This window comes from Geospiza fortis, unplaced genomic scaffold (assembly GCF_000277835.1).
Source record: "Geospiza fortis unplaced genomic scaffold, GeoFor_1.0 scaffold471, whole genome shotgun sequence".
NCBI classification, from domain to species: domain Eukaryota; kingdom Metazoa; phylum Chordata; class Aves; order Passeriformes; family Thraupidae; genus Geospiza; species Geospiza fortis.
In genome coordinates this window covers 165895-179286 of record NW_005054443.1, presented here as the reverse complement: position 1 = coordinate 179286, position 13392 = coordinate 165895, and positions in this window count along the sequence as shown.

The following is a 13392-nucleotide window of genomic DNA, read 5'->3' as shown; positions in this document are numbered from 1 at the left end:
AGTTCTGCTGTGCTCACTTCAATAATCCGTCAGCCCCAATTATCCAGAGTATTAATGACTGGGCTGTAGGAAGTAGAGAATGAAAAAAAACATTAAAATCGCTTATATTACCAACCTAAGTGGGGTGGGAGTGTGCATCATCCATCAGCTCTATCGATCTAAACTGGTCTCAAGCCAACTGTTTTGATTTGAGATATTGACAATTTCAGTCTCACAGAGGTGGACAATTACCATTGGAAGTCAGCTAGTACTAGTGGTGATGCATCCACAGAGGGAGACTAATAATAACTTGAATGCTTTTGAATCAATAGAGGAATCATCAGTGAGTAAGTGCCGTGTTTTTCAGGCTTTGATGGGGTTTTGGAGATATGCTGTATACGAGCCACTAGTGAAAAAGGGGTGGGGGGGAGGGGGAGTAAAAAGATCATTCCCACAGTAGAAGCAGGATGCTTTGTTATAGCAACAGCATTGGAAGTGGTTTTGATATATAGGCTATCATAGAGAGAAACCATTATTTGTAGAAAAGAGTCATGGCAACGTGTGGAAGCTTTATTTTCTTTCCTCATTGAAGGACACTATTGCTTCTTACCTTTTTCACTTTTAATCTAACAGACAAGTTCATTAGTGCAAAACAATCTCTGTTTTATGAAAGCATTTCTTACTGGGATTTTCTTGCACTTACTATATGTCAATAACATTTGAGATAATAAGCCAGACCCCCTCCTGATGAAAGCAAATGTGGTTACACTGAAAGTAAACATAGTTACACATTCAAGAGATGAATAAGATAAAAGTCCCAGCTTTGCAAGTGACACAAATAACCTTATAATACAGTTTAATTCCCTGCTAATAAAATCAATGTGTAGAGCATAACAGTAATAATGCATAATTGAAATAAAGCTTTTTATTTCTGCTTTAGATGTTTTGATTTGTGGCAAACAGTGGGACAGTAGGGTTTGTTTCCTTTTGGATTTTGGGACTTTTTCTTCCTGTGGGTTTGTTTTTGTTTTATTTTAATCAGATATAAGGGAAATAATATAAATGCCTTCGGGAGTGTACCACATGAAATTAAGATAATGAGAACCACCTCCCATAGTGGTTGAGGAATGATCATCTATCACACATGCAGAATGCAGAAGATCCTTGCAGGTAGTCATTAAAGGACAAAGTCAGTGAAGCTGCACCATCTTTCCTGCATGGAATACTGTCCCCTGAGCTGCTGGCTCACTGACAGGTACTTACCCTTTTAAAAAGATAGGCTATACTCTGCCTGTGATATAGTCCTCAATACTGTTTTTCAGCATTAGATTAACTCTGAAATTTTAATTTGGAGCAATTCTTCATGTTTAAGAAATGAAAAAAAAAATAAAAAGAGTAGCCATCTGACCAACACTTAAACTGCAGGCAGGAAACCTCTGCCTGTGAACTTGTCTTGTTTTCCCCACCCCATGAGAGTGATTCCCCCCCATTTTTGTTGGCTGAGTTTTTTGTACAAGTGAGCAATCCTTCTTAATCAAGCAAAATTATCTGTCTTGGTTCAAGCTACAAAGATTGGTCTTTGTGTGTTTTGATGGAAGGGGATTTGAGGAAGACAGAAATCCCCAGCACCAGCTGCTAGTGAACAGCTGGGTGGGCTGGCAGGAAGGAGGTGCCCCCTTCCACTGGCACAATGCACTGGCGGGAATGCACATTTATCTCCTTCCCATGTATTGGCAAGAAAAAACTTTGGCTTTTTTCTTTTCCTCCTTCAAAATGAGGAAACTGCAATGACAATATTGGTACAAATTTGTCTCCTCTCTGTGAACATCATCAGGAAATAAATTAGGCCCCGAATTCTCATGCATGAGCATACAGATGCTCCATGAGCCATGGCAGCATTTTTAACCATTTTGGTACTTTTTTTCTACCAAACCCTCAATTTCAATTCTGATTCTGCAAGTATCTTGATCTCTGCTATTTCTTTGTTGTGGTCACAAATAGCCTCTGAGGGTGGTGAACAACCCCATATGTAAAGTCTCACTCTCAACTTCAATAAGACATCTATTTGGTAAGGAACCTCTTAAATAAATTCCTAATATATTTCTATAGATTAGCACAGGGCATGCTTGGCTTGTTTTCTGTCATGTCATGGCTTGTTTTCCCCCTAAGAAAAACAGAAATAGCTGGGGACTGTGTTTTGTTGTACTTTTATTTTCTTAAGCACAAGAGTAATGCACCATTGATTGGGTTTTTCTTCCCTTTGACTTAATACTGAATAATACAAAGGAGCATTATCCAGACCCCACGACACCACAAATAAGCCTCCTGTTTTCACGATCCTGAGGACAGTAAGCTAAAAATCTATGCATCCTGAGCTCGGTGTTTAAAATTGCATTTTACATGTGAGCCTGTAATATATTGTATCGTGCTTTCAGGCCTAGTTAAGCACAGTGAACAGGCCTTCAGCAGCAGCTAACCATGAGGTTTTATGATAATTCATCCATTAATAAGTAAACAGAGACCCTGGGAACATACAGGAATTTAGTAGATGTAAAACAATCCACCCATAAGTTTTTCGGATGTGTCAGGTTGGCTTGTGGGGTATCATGAATTCACTTGTAGGACAAACTGTTGTGATATTTCAGTGTACCAGAAATGTTTGATCATGAATTTTGTCCTTGTACAACGTAAGGGTTATGTTTGGTACTGGTTTTGCCAGGGTTTCCCCTTCATTTCTGTCTTTTCAAAGTGATTTAGAGGAGAGCAGATCCAGCACACTAAGAGCAAGGTCAAAGGAGAGGTTCCAGAGATGGTCCCATTACATGGAATACCAAACAGTGTTAGGGGATTCTTCATGCCAAAGTCACTTAGAGTGAACTGGGATCAAGTTCAAATATAGGTCCTACGCTTGTCCTCTGTGGGGTGAGCATTAGGATTTCTTGTGCTATGGAAGATTCTCTAATTAATAAGGAATTGTACTGATACATTTAGCATAGTACCTTCTAATAATAAGAGTAATAAAGCATCCTAGCAGCACTGTAATATGGTAACATTTTTTCTGTAAACTCATGAAAAGAGCTGTCTATGTATCAAAACAAGCAAGACAGCTTATCTGAAATTCAAGTTAGGAACAATGCATTCAAAATCTTCAAAAAATAGCGACAGGAAAAAAAGACAATAAAAGATTAAAGTTGGTTTTTGTTTTGGTTTTTTTTTTCCCCCCTGAGTGGCTGCTGCTATTCATTTCTGTATAGAGAAACTGGGGAAACCAGTCTATATCTCATTCCTTGCAGACCTGTCTTGGGTACTTGAGGAAGTGGTGGTAGAGAATGCATGGAAGGAAAATAAAAACCTGTGCCAAATGAGGGCTGTATACTTTCGCAGCTTTCACCTATGTGCAAAAGAAGGGTGTGAGAGTGTATAAATGTTTTATCTGCCAACTGGTTTTTAAAAAGGTGTGGTTACCACAGCAACTGCCATGGAGTTGTGATTTACAGTATGACACATCTTGCATGCTCCACAGCACAGAGGCCCTTTCCCTCTGGTTGGAGTCTCTGGGGTCATGTGGTGCCTGCTCAGTGTTACCACCAGTGCAGCTCCTGCCCTTCCCCTTAAGGTAACTCATGTCTCAGCCCATGGAGTGGAGGCAGGTGGTGCAGACCAATGTCTGCTTTCATATCTTACTGCATTCTGGCTTAGGCAAAATGTTGGTGGCCTTGAGTTCCACAACCCCATGGCCACCCTTGTGATGAGTGCAGCATAGAGCAGCAGCCATGGGAGGTTTGAGTTTCAACGCAAGAAGAAAGGGCAACAAGTGCAAAAAATCAAACCAAGGCTTAATTAAAGTTGCTTGCAATTGACCTAAAGTATCTGGTCTCTTCTGTATCTCTCATCTTTGGCTTTTCTTATTTACAAGGTTAATTTGTGCCTGTACCGATAAGTTACGTAACTGTGGAACTTTTCTGGTGATGGTAGTGCAAATGTGTGCTCTGCGTGTATCCACTGGGTTGTTTTAGAGTTGCAGTTTTGTCAGTGCATTATGTAAGGGGGTAATTCTGTTGTGAAATAAAGTCATCAAACCCAGGGAAAGGCTGTTTCTGTAATAAATAGATGCTGTAACAAATAGCTGCTATCCATACTTCTACAAACAGATAAAAATCATGCATGGAAGAGGTCCTGAGGCAGTTTCACTTCCTTGGTTTTCAAAACTAATTTGAACCACAGCTTTTAGTTTGGCCTCTTCTTTCTGTTTTGTTCAAAAGCATTTTTATATCTTGCTAAGGAGAAAAGCAATCTTGATTGAGTTTTCAGAAAGGTGCATTTTAATGAAATCATGGAAATACCTTGAGGTGGTGACATTACAGGCTGGCTTCTTTATTGTTGTACCTCAGTAAAACATGAGCATTTGAAGGGAAAGATAAAGGCAAGCCTTCTGGAAGACAGGTTCATCTTGCCTGAAGTAGTAAGGGACACACTAAAATCATTTTCTCTTGCCTTGGTAAACAACTAGATTAAGTTACCTCAGATTTTGCTACCACACTAAAAGTGAATAATATTTTCTTTTTTTAAAAGCGTATCTTTTCTAAAATAGGCAAAAACCAAGCCTACAAGAATGAGTAAGTAAAAAAAAAGAGTGCAGAATTATGGATAAATAGTAGACAACTGCCTTATGCTGGATTCAGAAAGATATAAAAGCTCTTTCAAATCTCTTATGTCAGCTAGTCCCTTCAGAGAGTAAAAGTACAAAATGGTAATTATTGCAATTTTATTTTTGGCTTACTGCTTTAGCTTTCTTGCATGAGCAAAACAGAAGGGATATACTCACTAGCAAAACAACATCAAAGGAAAACAACCCAGTTGGAAAATAAAGGACTTCCACATTGCTGTGTAAAGGAACATAGGGAAGTCAGCTTAATAGCAAATATTCCATTTGACATGGAATTAGCCACCACTGCTGTAACAACTAGGGAATACTAGAATGCAGCATCATCATGATATTGTTGCTATAGTAAATATCTCCCAGGTCTCCTTGTCTCATTACTGGTTTGAAATTCGGGTACAACATTAATAATGAGACAAGCAGCATGATAGCAGGAGACTTCTTATGTAGCTCATATCTGTGAGGACATAAGAAACTGGGAAGAAACGATGCTCATTTTGTGGGGTCTGAAGTTCAAAGAATTTTGCCAGCTTTTCCCAAATCTGCCTGGAAAACACTTAAGCTTTAAAGAGTATAGTTAAAAACTGTTGGAGAAAACTCCCACTAAATTAAAATGGAAGAAAGCAATTGGCTTTTTACGCATTTTTCACTCCATAAATATACACTTTCATATTCATATACTACAAGATATTTATATAACACAATATTATTCACGCCTTATGCAACAGTTATTTTTCACGAACTGAAGACAGAGTATAAGATGGAGCCAAATCTTCAGTGCTTTAGGAAGAAAATAAAAAGGATTAGGTATTGTTTGCCTTATAACAAAGCAGTAGCTCCTTTTTTTGTATTTATCTTCCAACGCAGCAATGCAGTCTGTGAATATGCAGCACAAAAGGGAGTCACAAGTCCAGGTAAGACGTAGAGAAAGTTAAATTTTAGGAACAGAAATAAAACAATGTTTTGCTACTGTTTTAGACTGTGCAGCTGAGAAGTAAGCTGGTACGGAAACCATTGACCTCAAACATTGTTGGTGGAGTCCAGCTACATTTATGCTGGTGGAAGTGAGACAAGTCTTGTTGACTGGAGTAAAGTAGGCACATCTTTCTTCCAGAGGAATAGGTAGCTTACATAAACTAGTTGAGTCTTTTATAGTACCTTTTTAAAACAATGCCCCCAAAACCTGGAAACTTAGTTTGTGCTCTGTTGGACTCCACTGAAGGGGGATAAGGATTCAAAATCTAAAGCAAATATGATTAATTCCCTCAGGGCTAAAAACAAACCCAAGCAACTATTAAAAATAGCCCTTGGACTTGGTGAGTTTATGTAATGTTAATAGACCAATTTTTATTTTTTCCCCTTTTTAAAGGGTAAAAACAAAGCAGGGCAAACCACCAACTTCTATATTCATGTGGTTACTTGGGAGAGAGCACAAATCATAACAGACATTATTTACACATCATTTTCTTGAGGTAAGTGTCTTGTATTCATCTAACAAGGAAGGGAGATTTGTGAAAATTTCAGCTGCTTTAGGGCCTAGACCTGAAAGCCCTTTAAGGATCACTGATGTCACAATGGAGACTGTAAACATTTCTAAGAGGCACGTAATAGAGCTGTTATCTCTGTAGCAAACCAGATAAAAAAATCCCACCCCAAAATTTTCAGCCTGCTTTTTTTGCTCTTTGGTATGCATCATTTCCATGGAGACTATGACTATTTTATCCCCCAAAGATAATCTTGTCAATGCACACTACGTTCATGTCAGTGGAAATGCTTCAAATAAATGGACAGCCTGGGTAGTAATTCTTGGTTTGCTTAGTAGCTTCATTTGCCCTTGAAATACTGATCACAGGGCCTGAGAAAGGTGTGGTTTCTACAGCTTTTAAGACTACAATTCCTGCCAATATAAAATGTTCTTTTTGAAACATTAGTGTATTTTGACGCAGGACTCACTCATTTGTCTTCTGTGAAAACTGTCTGAAGTTGTTAACACTGCATAATTCGAGTCATTTGAATTGAACCTAGAGGATATTGTGTCAAGCTCTTTTCTCACACACTTCTGTTCTACAACAGCAGTCTAGAACAAAAGGAGGGATAGAGAGATGAACCTGGAATGAATTTGGAAAATACATGTTTATGTCTAAGACTTTCTAACTCAAATTGATTCATTGCATCAGCTTCTAGGTTCATTCATACTGTTGAGATTTTTGGACAACTGTTGCACTGACTGGTGTTTGCATGTGCTGAGGTAATGTTGAATTTGCAACAATAAAAATATTGATATGAAATATTTGAAAAAGTCTGAAAGATTATTTTTCCCTGTATTCTGAAAACTATATTTTTTCTAAAATCTCAACTTTAAATGTTTTGATTAAAAATCATGCTCCTGAAGAAATATTTCAGGGTATACTACACAGCGACAATATTTAATCTTAGAGATATGACATAGGTGTTCAGATCCAAATTTCACCAGGAGCAAACCTTTGTTTTCACATCTCTGCTAAGCTATCTCATTGCTTTGGTCTTATCCTCAGCATGTGCCTGTACACATAACTGTATCAAAGTCAGTGGAGCTTTGACTTTCCTTGAGAAGTTGAAGTCATCTGTGCATTTCAAAATATCTGACAGGTGCTTGTTGCAAAGTCAGTGTATGGCAAGGCAATTAATCTTTCGATACCTCTTCATCCCGCTGTAAAATGTCATGCACATTTCCCAGGGTGTTATTAAACTCATTAGATGTTTATTAAGCATTCTGAGGATCTCTCATGGAAGGAATATAGATGATATATAGCATGGTACTCAGGTATGAGATCTTCAAGGTACTTACAAGACACATGGAAAAACACTTTTTACAAGGGCTTTTAGTAACAGGAGAAGGGGCAATGATTTTAGTGACAAAGGGAAGATCTAGATTCAATATAAGGAAGAAAAATTTAATGGTGAGGATGGCAAAACACTGAAACAGATTGTCCAGAGAAGTTGTGGATGCCCCCTTCCTGAGGTGTTCAAGACCACATCAGGCAGAGCTTTGAGCAACCTGATCTAGTGGAAGGTCACTTCCCATGGCAAGGGGTTGGGCTAGATGGCTTTTGAAGGTCCTTTCCAACTCAAGCCAATCCCTCACTCTGTGATTTAGTCCTAGGCCTCATTCTCCCAAACCAAGATCATGCATATCTAAGCAACTGAATTACAGATCACCATCACTGATTAGACATGAAGCCACAATGACATCAAAGATTTTGTTTCTTTCAATTGTACAGTGAGTGAGGAGGATGGGGACAGTAGTGACACTAAAGGCACACAGAAGAGGCAGACACTAGTGCAGCTCTGTCCTTCCTGCCTGCTTGCTCCTGCTCAGTGCAACAAGCTGTAAGGATTTATTCTGTTTCTAGAAAACTTTCTTTTTGCCAAGGCAACTGCTTCCAACATAAAAGCTTATGTTAAATACTCTGTGCCTGCATTAATTCAGCAGTCTTTTGGCTCAGGTTAGGGCTTTTCCCCAGCTGTACTTTGCAATTCTGTTTCACAACCTGAAATTGCCTCGCCATTACCACAGTTATTTTATCTGATGTGACATTTCTTGTACTCAGAGGACCTGAGAAAGCCACAGGTACCTTTGAAAGATAGGAAGAAGGAAAATGGTATAATAGGCTGCTTTTTGTAATATCAGTTGTCAAATGGGTTGAAAATGACATATATAGTAGCCTTAGATTACTTTTTCCTTTTTTCTTGCCCACTTACCTTGTAGGAAAGAAAAAAAAAACCAACTGTTCCAATGTAATCTGTGAATTACAAGAATTTTTATAGTTTAATTTTGAGGTGGCATATACCTTTTCCATATTCAACAGATATGTATTGCACAAAACCTAAGCCAGGTTCACATTCTTCAAAATCCGAAGTAAACCAGCCCTATTTTTTCCTCTCTCCTAGAATACTTCACCTGCCATTTTCTGTGCCAGGAGGTTGGTTAATTTTTATTCCTTTCCTGGGGTATCTTGCTAATACACTTGTCTGTATGTGGCTATTTCGGCCCCGAACCCTACACCTGCTCCTCAGAAGCAGATTGTATTGCTTCAGTGTGTGCTCAATTTGCCAATTATTTCTTTCCCAGCTGCTGCTAAAACATCTGTCAGGTCACAAAATGTGATGCAAGTATTGAATAACTGAGTTTCATACCTTCTGCTGAAATCCTAATGCAGGTGTGGATTTCACATGTGTAATCCTAGCCTTCAAGTTTGTGAGCACAAAGTGGAGTGGTAGAATGTCATGTGGGTGGGAACTGGCTTTAAAAAATCTTGAATATTTGTACCTTTTAAAAAAATTAATATCAGTATATTAAATAATTAGTAAAAGATGTTTTCTGTTTAGACAGCAAAATAAGTATACTGATTTAATGAAAATGTGTATATTTTGAAGTTTCTCTATAACTATGTTTGAATGTTCAGGTTTTTTATGTGAAGAAAATTACTGTGTTATCTGACAGTTCTATGAATGAAAGCCAGAATAAATTATTCCATTAAGTAGTTTTTTATTAAAAAAAGAAAAGTTTTTTATTTGAAACACTGAGGGAATTTGAGTGATAAGAAAGAAAATCACTCTCTTCAAGAGCCTTAAACTTCTCTTTTGGGTAAGTTCTACAAGGGTATTGCCTCTTTTGATAATATGGTGAACTATTCTATTCAGTTGATCATTTTGTGCTAAGTACAACAAGATAGTCTGGTAAGACAGAGTCACTGCCTTCAGAAATTGATATCAGTTTGGCTGTAAGTTCATCACACAACTCCGGGTGCTGAACTGCCTGTTCTGTGTGCACTTGCTAGCTGGGACCTCTCCTTGAACAGTGTAACTTGCCTGTTCCTTACAAAAAGCCACTAAAGAAGAATCACTTCTCTTACGCTGAATATCCTGGTACATCAGGACACAATGCCAGGGCACAAAAACTTCTAGCTCAGGTAGTTCTTTTGCCCAAATAAACTTGTCTTTCTTCCTGCTGCCTGACCAGTATCTCCTACACCATCTGCCCTTTTCTGCATGTGTGCTTAATATCTTTGCAATGGCAGATGAGTCTCTTCAGCGATCTATTGAGAGATCAAAGTGTGCTTTCTTATAATAAATATCAGTATTTTCATGTCTGAGGAACACTTCCAGTGGAAGAAAATGTGAGACATGCAGGAAATATTTAATGATACATTTGAATCACCAACAACTGATTTTTTTCTTAAACTCAGCACTGCTATGTAGCCTGCTTTGGTCCAGCCTTCTGCTACTTCTTTCCTTTTAGCACTAATCACCATTACCTCATATTTTCCCAGAAATTCCCAGATTTTGCCTTCCTTATAACTGTGAGATTCTTTTTGTGGGCAAATGCTAGACTTCCACTCGACAACATTTTCTTCCACCACAGTTTGCCTTTCAAATGCCAAAAAACCTTGCCACAGTCTAGTTCTAACCCTGCATGACAGGGCTGCAAGAACAACTGCTGTTACTTGGTCAGCAGCGTGTCAACACTTGGTCACAAGTGCCGTGTGGACTTAGAAACTTTTCCCTATGCATATCCTGTGCGGATGTGAGGAAGGGCAGAGTGTGTGTAGGTGGTTCCAGGACATGTTTCATGGTGTGCTGGAGAGTCAATGATGAAAACTTTCATGTTCCTGAGAAAAATGTGACTTTTGTGACCGGGACTTTGCTGGCTTCACTTCAGCACTGAGTGTAAAGTGTAAAGTACTGTCTTTTACTTCAGCTGTACTCTTCAGGGCTTGCTTTGGAGCGTGCAAATACACCTGCTTGCTTCGGTTGTGGCACTAGGGGAAAAAACCTGATTGATGGATCCTGGAGGCAATGGCTGAAACTAGAAAACTAGTGTGGCTGACATATGCAAGACTTTGGCAGTTTTGACAAAAATGTTTAAAGTAGATAGAGGGGAATGCAATAATCTGCTAAGGTACTCCAGGCTATGCATTGATTGAGAAGGGTTGTTCAGTACCTAAAGGCAAAGTGCTTTTAGGGACCTATCTCCATAGGGGGCTTCTGCGATAAAAGCTGGGAAAACCCCACCTTCTGGAACATCCAGAGGTGAATGGATTTCTTCAAACTGTAACCTAAATTGAACTCAACTTTAGGACTACTCTTACATTATTTGAGACAAATTTAATCCATATTCAGGCTTTGTGTGGCCTTGGCTTGAATGGCTCCTTACAACATTGATTAGTGCATGAGCTGGAGAGTGGAGTGGGAAGAAGGCTCCTGAATCTCTGCTAATAAAATAAAACATTGGACCTGTTCCTGTGGGTGAATTCATTTTCCCTACTCTCTCCAACAAACTGTTTTTAATCTAATAAGTTTCCTTCTGTCATTCACACTTCTTCTGAGTCACAGCATTACAGGCAAGTTATTTAAAAATTAAAAAACACCACCATGCTGTAGAACGTAATGTGAGTCTTTGAAATTTTGTTGGGCATTTTAATTTCAAGATTAATCCTAGCAATCAAGCAGATGAGGACAGATGATCATAGGTAGTGCAAAATGAGCCATTTCTGGCTGCTGGTGAAATCTGGGAATGTATTAATCCTGTGAGGCTTTTCATTTATATGTATAAGTTGTTGAATTCAGATAAAAATGTAGAGGGTGGAAATATTTGTCTCAGCTATCCACCAATGCCTATTTGATTAAGGTATTCAGGAGAATCTTTATAAATAGCAACTTATTTCCTTGTTATATGTACATCCAATATCTTCAAAAAGAGGATCTATTCCAGACATTACATTCTCTTAAGTGGAGTTTGGGTGTTTTTTAAATGAAAGTTGTGTTGCTGATATGCTGAGCTGAGGAAAGAGTTCCTTCCTATAGCTGCAAAAAAACCCCACCTTGCAGAGCTACACTGAAATGACCAAGCTTACCTAGGCCCCAGAGTTGTATGGGCCTGTGCTTCAAATATCCTCATACCCTCTTTGGAAAGTGCATACGACTTGTTTCAAATGCTCGCTGTGAAACTTTTGATTTCCACTGCTCTTCTAGGAGCTGTGTTGTAGCCCAAAAGACTATTTTTGACATTTGGTTTCTGGCTTCCAAACTTTGTTTGCATTTTTTGAGAAAACTGCTTGGTTCACTACAGGCTAGAAGCATCAAAGGTGAAGTTTAGGGTGATGAAGCAGGAACAGACCCAAATGAGGCTGAGCTCAGGTGCCCAGACTCATCAGCAGAGAAGATGGGACACACAGGGTCCTGAGTGCCCTCTGAAATGAAAGTTATCCAAGGTGCCATGGTACCTTACCTTGATTACAAGTCTGTGGAGAGTGATGAGTCTGACTCATACTTCAAGACATCACATCTCTGCTGGCTTGGAGCACCTGCCTGAAAAGCCCTCCTGATAACTTGCAGCTCATTTCCCCTTCACAAACTCCTCCTCTTCAGTAAGTCAGTGGAAAGGGTCCTTTCTCATAAAATGTGCTCAGAAGGTAGAGTGACATTAGCCATCCTTAGTAAAATGTGCTTGATGGCAAGAAGAACTAATCCTGTTAGTATACAGTAGTACCAATCCGAGTATGTTTTATTGGATTAAACTGTCAGAGATATGGGCACAGAAATGTTGAGCCTTAATTAGATTTAGGTATGGCTGAGCACTGAGCTGCTTTGGTATGGGGTTATTCTTTCACATCTGTGCAGAGCTAAAACTTTTAAGATTCTAAGAAACTTCAACAGTAGCTAAGCCAGTCTCTTCAGAACTGTGGTGTTAGAGGAAGTTCCCGAAACCTTCTTGGTTGCTTCTCGAACCAAATGCAAAACAGTTTCTTAAAATTTTTTTCTCTTCTGTGGGAAAACCATATTTTTTATTTCTTCAGCTTAGTGAGACAAACAGATGCTCTGCTTCTGTAAATGTTGGACAGGTTTTTTTTGCTTTGTGTGTTCAGTGTTTCAACAAAAATTATTTGGAAATCAATGTTTCCTAGAGCCCTTTGTTAAATCTTTCAATGCTGTTATATGCAAATTATTTTAAAATTTATGCTGTAGTCTTCTCTGAACAGGAAATCTAGAAGAGTCATGATTTAAAAAAAACCAAAAACAACAAAAAAACCTAAATAAAAACCACAACCCAACAAAAGCACACAGGTATTCAGTAAGCATTTCCACATTTTACAGTAATTTTAAGCTTGTCATTCCCATTTTCTTTTCTTTGGGAAAACTAAGCCATCCTAGTAATGCTTCTTCTGAAATGCCTTTGCTTTCATGCCAGCTGGTGCTGGGGCTTCACCAGTTCTGAGTCTTTCTCTGAAGAAAAAAATATGGTGAATGAGGACATGAGCCCAAGTACAGCAGAATGAAAGGTGAACTGAGGGCAGGCAAAGAGTAGAAAGGAACATGGGCTCTATTTTGATGATGAATTTATAAAAGCTGCCTGTAATTGCTTGCTTTCTTCTTCAACCATTCACACAGATGTCTAGCTCAAGTGTTGGCTTCCTGGTTCTCCCATCTCTGCTCCTTGCACAGTTCATCTTCTGCCAAAACAATTTGCCTTGGTAGTTTCAACTTTCTTTTACATGTGACTGCATTTTCAAGCTAGGTTTACCTAAAAAGACTCAAATCAGCAGCAAAAATGTAACTTAAACACTTTGTCTAATATTGTGAGCTGCTGGCAAGGTCCCTGGCCCAAAGTTTTGGAGCACTTTCTCTCTAAAGAAGGGCTATGACCTCTCAGGCATGTTTATGCCATCTAGCTGAGGCAGTCCATGAAACCTCCACTTTCACGCTCCTCCATC